This window comes from Centruroides sculpturatus, unplaced genomic scaffold, assembly GCF_000671375.1.
Source record: "Centruroides sculpturatus isolate CEXI.00-Female unplaced genomic scaffold, Cexi_2.0 scaffold36, whole genome shotgun sequence".
Lineage (NCBI taxonomy): Eukaryota > Metazoa > Arthropoda > Arachnida > Scorpiones > Buthidae > Centruroides > Centruroides sculpturatus.
The window spans coordinates 1,083,181-1,096,713 of NW_019384384.1; the positions used below are offsets into that span (position 1 = coordinate 1,083,181).

The following is a 13,533-nucleotide window of genomic DNA, read 5'->3' on the forward strand; positions in this document are numbered from 1 at the left end:
GAATACAAATATATATGTATTTTTAATATTTTATAAAAGTTTACACAAATATTCGTATTATAGATCATATTTAAACTTCTTAACTTATTTAAATTTCATAAAATTAATTCAAATTATTTCAACGATGAAACCGAAGAAACAGTCATTAACGCAAGCATACGGACAATATAGGCACGCCCCATAGAAGGAAAGAAAAGTGAATTTATTTTAATTATTCTAACCGGAGAAATAAGAAAAGCGTTTATTACTACTCTTAAGAATTCGTACTTGAATCCTATTGAGGCCTTCAACAGTTTTCCCATGAGTAGTGTGGCTTATATGTTCCTCACAACTAACGGAACTAATGTATAGGAAGTTCCCGTGATAACAGAGAAATAAAAGCGCTGTTAGTACATTCGTGATGAGAAGGATTTGTAAAAACGCGATTGCAATCTAGAATAATATATAAATTTAGCATTTTTCTTAACTTCTTATATCTATCTGCGAATGAATTTAATGAAATGAGACTTTAAAAAATAATTACATAAAGTCCATATGGTTTTTATACAAATTAATATTTGAAATTAATATTTGAAATCCATTTTATAAAATTCGATAAGTAAAGGGCTTAAAGGAAAAAGGAAGTAACTAGTAAACTGATGATGTTGCGAAATGTAAGTTAAAAGTTTTTTTTATATGTTACATCTGTGTCGCACAACGCCTTCTTCCACTAATAAACTGTAGAATGGATGAAGTGATTCAAGCCCCTTGAATCATTTACCATGGGATAAATAGTGGTGTGGAAGAAGAGAGCAAATGTCTAATTCAAATTTCACGAAAATGCCAGTTACCTCCTTCTTTTACCAAACCCTTCAATTGTGTTAATGTTAAGTGCTTACACGCAACTTGACTTGCAACATTACAAGATATACATGGCCGTGGCCTTAGCCTACTGATCTGGAAGGAATCCGGTATTAAATCCAGGCGGTCGAAAAAACTTAGGAATTTTTTTCACGGACCCCATTCCTTACCATCCATCTGCTCCGTATGGGTTTGGCCGAACTCACGATGAGTAAGATAAAAAAAAAAAGGCCCTCTTAGTACCGTATGAGCACTAAGATGGTCTTTTTAATCCATATGCATAAGGCTATGGGCCTTAATGCCTATGGGTACTAAGAAAGCCTTTAATTTTCCTTCCTTTAATAATAACTAATACAAATTACAGGTAACTTAATTACAGTATTATAATAAATTCCGTATTTAAAAATAAAATTATTTCCAGAAACAAAGTATTAGTTCTAGACACTCGTGGCAAGCATATATATTACAGTAATACAATACAGTATAGTATAGGGCCTATATAAAGAATATGCGATTTTAAGTTCGAGCAAAAGTTGTCGCTGTGTCTGTAACTTGCACACATTTTGTTAAGATTAAAGCTAATTCTATGCATAAATTATCTCTGAATAACATGACACGAAGTCTAAATTCACGTGAATTTAATGTGGCGATATCACTTGCACGTACCAAAGAAAATATCATAGACTTTTTACGCTTCAATGTTTTTGTAATTTTTTCATTTTCCTGTTTAGTGGCATTACATTCGAAATAGAAATTTACGAATAATGGAGAAACTAATGAAATTTTTATCTTACACTTTTTAACTTTTCATAAAAAAATTGTTAATAACCAATTGAGTAACTGCGTGGAACGAGGGGGAACTCAGATTTGTGACATGCTCTCTACTCAATAAGGTTCTGTTCTTCTATCTCTCGTTAGTACAGTACTTTCAGTAAGCAGAAAAACAATAAACTGTTGGAAACAAAGCTAAACAAAAGGGGTACTACAGTCTTTCTCACAAGAAGAATGGAGGCGCTGTTCACTAGTCTAAATATGTAAAGGTAAATAGAAAAGGGTAAATAATTTAATAATAATGTAAATACGAAAACTTAATTACCACTTATGCTTCGTTCGAAGATCATAGTGTTTTATATAAATTAAGTTTTAAAAAAATTAGTTAAGCAAGCCATTTTTTCATTATTATCCTTATATATTAACGTTTATGTACTTTCAATATTTCTAAAAAAAATATATGAAGTTTAACAAAGTATGACATTAAAAATATATGAAAAGTTAGGCCAATATATCTTGCTGACTCTAATATTCTCGTGAACAATAAATAGCATTGTATATGTGATCTTTACGAAGAATCTGACATGAAAAATGTTATACTTGAATGACTTTCTAGTTTATAAAAATTAAATTAAATATTTTCTAACGAAACACTTGACTCGTCCCCTTTCCTATTCTATTATAACATCGAAAACTATTTTTTACGCTTAATTATAATATCATTCTTAAGTAATTAACGAAAACTGAGTATAATATTCTGAGATAAATACTAACACCTTTTCACAATTTTACATTTACTTTTGTACATAAAAAATATGTTTATATATAAAATTATACATATAAATAAAACTATAAGAAGAATGAGAATATGGACACACGTTAAATTATCATCATCTTTCTTTTTAAGCATTAATAACAGTTAAAATAATAATAAAAAATAATCTTCTTAATAGCAAATTAAAAATAGTTATTAAGAAGATTAATTAAAATATAGGACAAAAAGAAAAAAATATTAATAAATCAATTATATTGACGTATCCAAAATATTGAGAATATGGATGCTATTAATGGCAGATTCAAGAGGGACAGAATAATGTAGTCCCTGTCCTTTTTTTTTTGGAGAATGTTACTCGATTATCTTAGAATTACTTTAGTTACCTTATTGAAGTCATGTGATATACATTATTATATTTATTTTTATCGTAAAGTAACAAAACTGACCGCTTTAATATCAATAGGATGCTGCAGCCCTCTTGAAATGCCATCTAACGATACTTTGTTCCATGGATTAAGAAATCTGTAAATATTGTAAATTATCTTTATTTACAAACATTAGCTACATTTACTTAACAACGAATGGTCTGGTAGGTAAATTAATCTTTACGTAGGTTTAAATATTCCACAAAAACATACAGAATTTAACAAAATATGACATCAAGAACGTAAAAAGTTAAGCAAATATACCTTCCTAATTGTGATATTTGCCTAAATGTCTTCATGTATAGTTCAGAATAATTATAAATTCAATGAATTTGTGGATTGTTTTTGCTCAGTTAAATAATCCCCCCCTATTTTGATAATATTTTATAAATAATGGGAAGAATATTTTATCAAAAGTTTTACATCTGAATGGTTTTCACTTTCCAAATTTTAAACTGTTACTGAAGAGACAGAGTAATAAAGATTAATAAATAATTTAAGTCTATGTAATAAATAATATCTAACATAACATTTATTAAATATTACTCACATCTTTAATCATCCATTCATCTATTTGATTACATCGCCATCTGACGTACAACAACACAACTAAATTATAAACAAATATAACTAATTTTTATGTTATAAAATGAGTCACGATACTTAAAATAAATTATATCAACTCGAATATATTATTTAATAATTTTAATATAATTTAAAAGTAAGGATAATATACTCATATTTAATATTACGTTTTAATTTTTTTGTATAAGTAACGCCATCTTTCGTAAATGAATTATATTATGTTATTTTTTTTATTTAATATAATAAATTTTTATAATAGAATTCTAGAGAATAAATAAAATTTTTTTTATTGATTTCGAACGTTTATATTTTAAATTTTATGCTAAAAACAACAAAAAGTATATAAATAACAACGAAATATTGTAAACGATTACGCTCACAGATGGCGCTTCATCTGATTCGTTCTTACTATTTTAATTTCTAATCCTTAAACTTTTTTTTTAGTATTTTCATTAAAAAATAATAATGTTATTAAAATTTTATTTTATTTACGTTTCTAATGCTAATTTTTAAAATTAATATTCATCTTGAGTTCTTATACACAGTTAAACATTCAATAACCAAAATATTTAAATACTTTATATTTAATATAACAATTATAAATAAAACACTAAATGAATTTGAGAATTGTATTAAAAATAAGTCATTTTAACTTAAAATTTTGGAAATTTACATCGCGTATATCGTACAATTTGTACGTGACCCTAAAGTGATGGCCGAGCGATCAAGGTGGCAGTATATCGCTGTGGGGATCCGGGTTCGAATCTGGACGGGTTACCGTCCAGATTCGAACCCTGGAATAAATCCCCAGGAATTTTCTGGGGCGGGTCCGTCCGGATATGTCGGGCCCCGTCCTTTACCATTCGGCCGCCCCATTGTGGGCCTGGCCGAACCCATAAAGGGCTTGTTAAAAGAAGCTCTCTTAGTGCTCACAGGGCGGAAAGAGTAATAAAAAAGACTCTGAAGAGGACCAACACAAGCATGAAGAAGAAGATAATACGGTATAAACCTCGATATACCGCCAATCAATTTTGGTAAACGGATCTTCCTCATAGCTATTTAACAGTAGTTGCCTTTGTTATCTCCGAATTACCAAATGTGGGATTTTGAGACTTTCACACTTTCAAATCTCAACCTTGCTCATACATCTCATTAATATAAACAATTTTCAGTGTTTCTTCGATTTAGTGCCAATGTCGAGGCAAACGAATGGTGTTCTATATCTTAGATAATCTTTATGTATCCTTAAAAAACTGTAAATTAATTTATCTTTCTATTGAAGTGATATTTTTTAATTTATAACAATAAATTTTATTACCTTGTAAAGTATGTTCACTGAGGAGATTAGCCCCATTAAAAGTTAGGCCTATATTGCTATAACTTTGCAATCATTGTATAAAAAATGATAGATTTTTAAAAGTAAAGCAATTAAATACTATAATACAACTAGACTGTTTAATTCTTTCTTTACCGGAAGTTTGCACGTGGGTTACTAAACTTTCGGAAAAATTTGATTATATTTGTGTCTTTTTTCTATAAATGCATTTCGAGTTGATATTCCACAAAACGCGCGTATCCACGACCAGTTTTACTCGTGGGTTCTCGCCTGACCATCAAGCTGGCTGTGTGACGTTTTCAGAGTTTTCTTCATATGTCTAACACCTAAATAGAGGTCAGTTTCCCCATAGAAAGTTTTCCCTAGAGATATTCCCTATTGCAGATCGCCCGCGTGTTTTGTTGCCGTATCCGAACAAACCAAATCGATCTTCGACAAAAACCTCTTCACTAAAGGGGATTTAATCGAAGATTTTATGCAGCCAGCTGTTGGTCAGACGCGAACCTGCGACCTGTTTTTAGTCGTGGGTACGCGCCACTGCTGGGTATTTTGTCGAAAAATATCAACTCGAAATCCATTTCTAGAATGGATACAAATATAAACAAATTTTTTCCGAAAGTTTAATAATCCAGGTGCAAACTTTTGGTGAAGAAAGGATAAAACAATTCGGTTCTATTACAGTATTTAAACATATTCCGGAAGATACTTCAGAACAACAATAAAGTAATTAATTTTTCTATTTAATCAGATAAAATAATTTCAAACTAAATTCAAATATTTATTTACAAGATTACAAATCTGATAAAATAAAAATGTCCAAATTATTTATATTTATATATTTAATTAAATTCTAACTTTAAATTATATAATAGTTGCAATTAGAAATTCTTAATCGTTAAAATATCAAGAAGTTTTCTTAAAATAAATGTTTTTAATATTATTAATATGATATTTAAATTGATTTCTATAATTAAAACGATCTAAAATATGTATGTAATTTAAAATTGAAAAATTTGAGATTGCTTAATCTTTTAAACAACAATAAATTAAGTTTGGTTTGATGGGATACGGCAGTGCGATTCTATGGAGATTTACAATGAAGGGGTGCCTCCCAGGAGGACTTTCTACGGGAAACTGGTCCTATTTAGGTATTATACACATGAAGAAAACCCGGAAAACTTATGTAATCAGCCCGTTGGTCAGGATCGGACCCACGACCATTGTTCGGTAGTGTTATCTATTCGGGCACCGGTGGGACAAACAATACATTGAAATGTAGCGTATTTTCTGAAGTTGAACTGTTTTATGGATTGTCCCGATAGTGTAACATGTTATGTAATTAGTTAAAATTTAATTATAATGTTAACAAATTTCCATTCTTTGCATCCATAACTTATTACATATAAGTATATAGCATATATAACAAAATATAATTCTGATTATTAACTAATTCGTACAAAGTAAGAATAGTATTTTACTAAAGGCCATTTTAAAATAATATTTTATCATCTTATTCAAACGAATGGAATGAGATGAATGTAGTAATGAATACATACAAGACACATATTATTTCACGAGTTTCAGACCTAATGCATACTTTTTAGTATGAGAATAATTGTAATTTTGTTATATATTAACTTCATAGGCTACGTTTTAATAGAATGACTTGATTATTTTCATATGTCGGGCCCCTTCCTTCATTACCCGGCTATACTACTGTAAGCCTGGCCGAACCCACGATGGGGTTGACGTATGCCCTCTTAGTTCTCACAGGGCAGAGAGTAAAAAATAAAAAGAACTAATGATATTTATCAATTCCCGAATGAAGTTACTCTCATAATAATATTAACAAAATTGTTTTATATCAATTTAAAAAAAAAATAAATATATTAAACAGAAATATTTCCCATTCCTGTTGTATAATAAATTCCCTCTTTTTTAAGCCAAATATTTCGCTATTTCGGCATCGTGTGTGCTGCTATAATTCGGCTTATAAATATTTCATTTGACTCTAATAATAAATAACAAAGTTATAGTGAAAGTCTTCTTAATCTCACTTACTCTTCTATTCCTCTTTCGTTTAAACTTTATTAATTCAATATTCTAAAATTCAGTAATAGAATTCTGTTAAATATACAATAAACTTGTTTAAGGTTTATAAATAATTTAAAGAAAAGATTTACTATTTTCAGATGGTGCATTGACGTTGCAAGAATGTTTTAAATTAAATATAAATAATTTAAAATAAAATCAAAACTAAGATCTATAAGAATATTATTATAAAAATACGTATAAAATAATTTGTATAAATTTTAATCATGTGTTAATTAATTAAAATTGATTTGATACTAGCGATTTTCTTATTGTTCATATTCAACTTAGGGAAATTTGTTCAATGAACACGTAAATTGAAATAGATGACGGATGATGATATTTAAATTAATATTTGATATTTGTATGATCGATGCTTTCGTTGGATCGAATCCGAATATTTGATAGATGTTCTCAATTAAATTACCATAGATCATTTAGAAGCGAATAGGTTTGTCTCGATTTGCTAAGAGGGAATGCCTTCCAGGAGGACTTTCTACGTAACCAACTCCTATTTAGGTGTTAGGTGAAGAAAACTTACAGTACCTGTACAGATTAATCAGATAGCAAATAGATTTCATTGTATTCATTTCTTTTGGAGAGATTAGTTTAAACACGGATTTTTCAATTGGATATCCCACGAGAACGATTTTGAAAATTTGATGTCACTTCCAATAGTCTTTATTTATGATGTCGAATTACCAGTCAAATACGATTTAAAACGCTTCAGATTTAGACATAGATAAAAATTATTGCATGTGAATTATATTTGAAGCATTAATTTACGTTTGAATTACAATACTAACTTGATTAGAACAATGGCGTCACCAGCAAGCAACCCTTCTTTAGTTTAGTTCTACGCTTTATACACAAGGTGAGTCAAAGGTCCCTTGCACCCTTTTCATTCTAAAAGTACTGAAGATATAGTAATTTTTTTAATGTAATAATGTTCTGTATGATTCTCCATACATAAGAAATCATGTATGGAGAATCGTACAGAACCCTTTTTTGTTGACCTTGAAATTTTTTTTTCAAGATCCCATCCAATTCTCCATACATGACTTGTAACTAAATTAGGTAACTACATTAACAAAATCAATATACTGTATCTTCAGTACCTTTGGAATGAAAAAGGTGCAAGGGACTTTGAACTCAACCTGTATAGTGATCCCTTAAGGAGGACACCATCAAAATAAAATTATACCTAAACATACAAAATTTCGTCTCTGCATATTTCGATTTAACTATTTATAACTGTTTAATATATTTCATTATTCAATTACAGAATAAATATGATAAACATGTAGGCCTGCTGAGACAAACAGCAATGGGAATGGATAAAAGCTATTATATAATTTAGTATAAAAGAAAATTTTGAACGAACTGGATATAATGTTATTCGTCCCTCGCTACACTTTATCTAAATACCATCAAAACTGTGGATTAGCCTATTGCACAGCCCTATAGTTATTAAGAAATTAAATCGAGTTTTCTCAATTTTAGGCTCTTATTTAACTTTTTCTCGCAGAAAAAAGAATGTAATTTCTAGCATAGACTTACAATATCATTCAGATGAATAAAATGAAATGAGTTGCAGTTCCAGAAGAGGAAAAACAGGATCATCAAACGAGTAGGCTGAAAAATCGTATAAATAATTCCTAGCTTCTATCATTGCCAGGAGCACAGAATTATTTGTATTAAATTAAAAGAAAAAATGTCTAATTTTAAATTATAAAATTTACAAAAGATTAATTGAATATAAAATTCATAAATAACTTAGGTCCTACATTTCTAAAATTGGGTTGCAAACAATATCATTGTATAAATCCATTCTTAATATTCTTCCTTAAGGATTAAAGAAAATTACTTTGAACAGTAGCTAAACCAGGATAAAATTCAAAAACATATTATTAGTAACATATTAAATGCCAAATAACATTATAAATATCCTAATTTTTATATAGCAATACATCTCCAATTACATCAAACATCTCAGAAATATAGCAAGATATTTTAAGATTTTGAGATTAAAGACTGACTTGAAATCTGAAAGTTTATTTCAATTTTATTTAAAATAAATTGTATTGTAGCATTACAACATTATAATGTAATAAATTTATCTGTCACTTACCAACAGGAGTGTCTTCCCTGAGTGAAAACCGACTCATGTCACCTCCAGGAAGAAACACAGGTGCTCGATTGATCTGTCCCCAACATCCTCCTTTCAATATAGAAAAAACAAAAATTGCATAAATGAAAATAAGAAAAAAATAAATGAATAAAAAACTGTGGTTGCAAACCACTTACCTAAAAAGCCCACGTAAATAACTAGAGAAAACACACCCATACTTCTTGTATCAGAATATTTCCTCGGCTCCCATCCTAAAAAAAAAGTACAGTAAATTATTTATTAATACGGCTTGGCTGCTTGATCCCAGACATAACTGAGGTTAAGGAAAATATGAAAGAATTTTCACGAAACTTGTTTGATATAATTGTTTTTAAGAGGTCTCGTTGCGGTGTTCGCACGCCACACTTATCAAGTGTTGAANATGCAATTCAAATGTTGAAATTAAATTCAAGTATGTGTTTTAAAATGCATTATGCAAAATCTAAATTACATGATTTTATTTTTAATATTTTTTTTTTGCTTACTTTACAAACATTTAAATTAAATTTATATGTTTAGAAATATATAGTAATAATAATAATAATAATAATAACAACAATAAATTAAAGTGGAAATTATTACAGTTCATAAAAAACATCGTTAATAATTATTTACACAGACACAACGATCCTTGAAATATATACAGCCAAACCTCTGAACAGCGATCATTGACAGGAACGTGAAAAATGGCCGTTGTTCGGAAGTTATTTCGTAATTATACGTAATTAAATTTAATTTGTAATATGCCTACTTCAATTTTGAAGAAAATACAATCTAATTTCAATAACGGCCACCTCTAAACATAAGAATCATAAGTATTTTTAATGCATACAAAATAACCTCCGGCCATTTTTATGTTCACGTCACTGGCCGTTGTTCAAAGGTTTAACTGTATAATTCGCCTAAAAATGAAAATGTCTGAAAGTAGTGAGCAAAATATAAAGAATTAATGACGTTTTAAATCATAGACTTTCCCAATTTTTTTTCCTTTGTTCACCTCTCTCTACACTAGAAAATAACAATAAACTACAAATAGAATGAATAAAAATAATACTTTGTATTTTACTTTAATAAAATTTAAGTAAGTTATTTATTTAATTGGTTTTGCTATAGTTCGATAGCTGCTTGCTAGTTTTAGTTATTTATAATGATATTTTAATGGTTATAGATTATTAAAATTACAACTAAACAACTTAATTTGTTAAGGAATTAAGGGAAAGTTTTTGTTTAATTATACGATTTGCTTTCTTTAATTTAAAACAATTAAAATTTATATTATTGAAAGATTAATTAATCTCGAGTAACCACTAAATTAAAGCAATTTTATTAATTATTATGAGTTTTTCACGTTTAATTTTTACGAATTATTGAGTTAATACTTTTGAGTAAGTAATGTGTAATGAATTGTTTAATATTAACATTAAATACTTCTATTAAAAAAGTAATAAATGTATTTAATAAATTCTTATTAAAAATGTTTCTTCTTTCCTGACAATTACAGCTTCTGTTTAAAAAATAGATCCTATTCTGTATTATTCAATATTATTTATTATTCTATAGTTTGATTCATAATTTATATTATCACAGAGCTTTAAATTATAACCTATTTCATATTTATAAGTATTAAATCATATATATTCATTTATACGCGATGATTATTTCACTTAAAACTCAATGGATTCGACAGTAAGATGAAGATATCCAGATGTTTTTATTCTTTCAAGGACCTCAGTAATCTTTATTCTAGCCAACAGTCATCCCATCCTGTTCAGCAAGTTTCCAATCGAACTATAAATTTTCCATGCTAAATTTATTGAGTTTTCTTTTACTTTTCTCGAATTTGTTAAGATTTTAAATACACTTTATAATAACAAATTTACTATTTTATTTATGGTTTTAAGTTTTATTTTTCAAATTAATTTTCAAAAGGAAGTTATAAAGAAGAATGAAAATAATGAGAAAGAAGTCCTTGCCTTTTTCAGTAAAACTGGATGTATTAAACAAATAATCTTTCTTATTTTATTTAGCATTCAGCTAACGACTCATCCATGAATAATTTTTTGATGTTTGACTTGTCTTTTCTTGTCTTTCTCAAGATCCATCATAAAGAAATTAAAACATTCTTGTCAGTTTTATATATAATAATACATTTAAACGATTAAAACTACAGCAAATTCATTTTCGTGAATATTAATTACCGTTTAAATTGGTAAATAATCATAAAAATGTTTGCTTTAATCTTTAATAATCCTGAGGAGAGAAATATAATCCTATAGAGAAGGACAAATTTTTTTTTTGAAGCTCTGCTACAAACCAGATTAGCAAGTAGTTTTAAAATAATTATAGATATAATTATAGGATTGCAGACATCAATTTAAAATAAAAATAATTAATTGGTTTCTATTGCTGAAGCTTTATTTTATGTGTAGAAAAATATTTGATGCAATTCAAATGTTGAAATTAAATTCAAGTATGTGTTTTAAAATGCATTATGCAAAATCTAAATTACATGATTTTATTTTTAATATTAAAGATTAAAAATAAATTATTATTTAGAATTAAGTAGAAATATATGAACAGTTTTTCTTATTATTTCTATAATAAAAAAAGAAATAGACTAAACAGGTAAGAAGAATCTATAACACGGTTTTAGAGATTTAAAATAAATGGTTTATCTGTATAGCTATTAAAACAAAATTCATTACCTAGATAAAATATGAGTCTATCTTGCTACAGAATAAATAGGATTGATATTTCATTATATATAAATGTAACCTACTATAGTTATGTCACAGTATGGTGAGGTAAATACTAAAAAATTTCGAGTACAGTATCTTCCTGCTTTAGAATGTGATGTAAAGTAAGAGTAAATCATTTGAGAGGTTGCTAATGAAGAACTGAAATATATCCAAACAAGGTATAAGAGGCCTTGTATATGATGTAGAAGGAAGAAGATGATGGTTATTTAGGCGTGACGTATTCGTGATATCCGTAACCACAACTAGTCACGCGCGACGAATCATATCGTGCTATTGCTGTCCCTCCATTCCATTTGTCACGAATAGCAAAGAACCACTTTGCGTCAAACCGACCAATAGTTTTTCTTGTACTAATTCAAAATATATTTCAAATATTGTTTATGATAAGTTTAGTAAGCACTGATCAGACATAATATAGGCCTACTACATAAACGTACTGAAGTTCTCACATAAAACATTGTTTGACTGAATTGTGTGTAAATCATTTGATATACAATTTATATCATTTATTTGCAATTTTATATTTACATTATTAACCCAAAATATGTAAGTTTCTTTTTATGGTAATTTAAAAGGCATTTACGCGGTTTTATAGATATTTAAAATAGTCTAAACTAAATAGATCTATATGAAATATGCTTACATTTTTTTTCCAGTTTAAATTAATATTTTTAAAGAAAATTTATAAAGTTTAAGACAAATGTGCTGTTTCTAGTATTTGTAGAAGACTTATCAAACCTGAAATTATCAGATGTGATTTGAATATAATCCTATAAAGATAAGATCCGAAGATGTCAAATTTGCTCAGGAAGATCTCAATTCATTTTTTGAAAAGCATAAAATATATTAGAAGGATCTGCTTGTAATAATTATTAATCTTAAGGTATTATTAAAACAACTCGATTACATTATGAAAGACAATGAAGGACATTATTTATCTCTTAGTTAGCCACATTATCTACTTCAGCATAGCCCATTCATAAAACAAGACTAATGGATCAATTAATCATTGTACCCAACATGTTTTCGGATAATGTTACAATTAATTCTCTTGTAAATAACTGTCAAGATAAATCAAGATATAACTATCTTATTTGCTGTTTAAGGAACATCAAATGTTCATAAATCAGGATTATGATATTCTCGGGTGAATCTCTCAGACTAGTTATATCCTATGTCCATTATGTTCATCATATAATATATTTTAATTACTTTGATTTTAATTATAGAAAATAATTTTCTCTTTCAAAAAAATCTTCAAATTATATATTTTAAATCGTTATTATACAAATGCCGTGTAATTCATTATTCAAATATTAAAAAAACGCTTTTATTAATCATGTTTTCCGATATTGGAGAGTGCGGATGCGGATGGTGAGAGTGGGACATCACTAAAATGCATTAACGCATACAGTACAGGTACATGATTAAATTCTACATTTGCATATTAAAATGCATTGTTATCTGACTTAGATATGTCCTCAAGGTTTCAGCCATTTATATTAATTAGAAGCGGATTAAATTTGAGTCAAAAGATTTGAAGATATGATAAGAAGCAAATTTAAATAATAATAAAAATAATCCATTATGCATATTCATGTTAAAAATAATAAAAATGTAAACAATATACAAGAAAATTTTATGTCAATGGTCACTTTCGCTTTCGGCTTGAAAATCAACTTCAACTATTACAACATAAAGAATCTTCTTTAGACTATAAATCAAAAGCTCGAGATTATAATCATGTTTACGTGAAAAAAAATTAAAATACAGTAACTAAT

At 27.8% G+C, this 13,533-nt stretch overlaps 1 long non-coding RNA gene across 1 annotated transcript; it reads right to left on the reverse strand.

Annotated features, from left to right (window-relative positions):
* Positions 1–8,936: 8,936 nt before the first annotated feature.
* LOC111617992 lies at positions 8,937–9,342 on the reverse strand. The gene is made up of 3 exons (XR_002755509.1): positions 9,306–9,342; positions 9,131–9,205; positions 8,937–9,044 (listed from the first exon to the last, which is right to left on the reverse strand). It is a non-coding gene; the product is annotated as an uncharacterized LOC111617992 (long non-coding RNA).
* Positions 9,343–13,533: the final 4,191 nt, after the last annotated feature.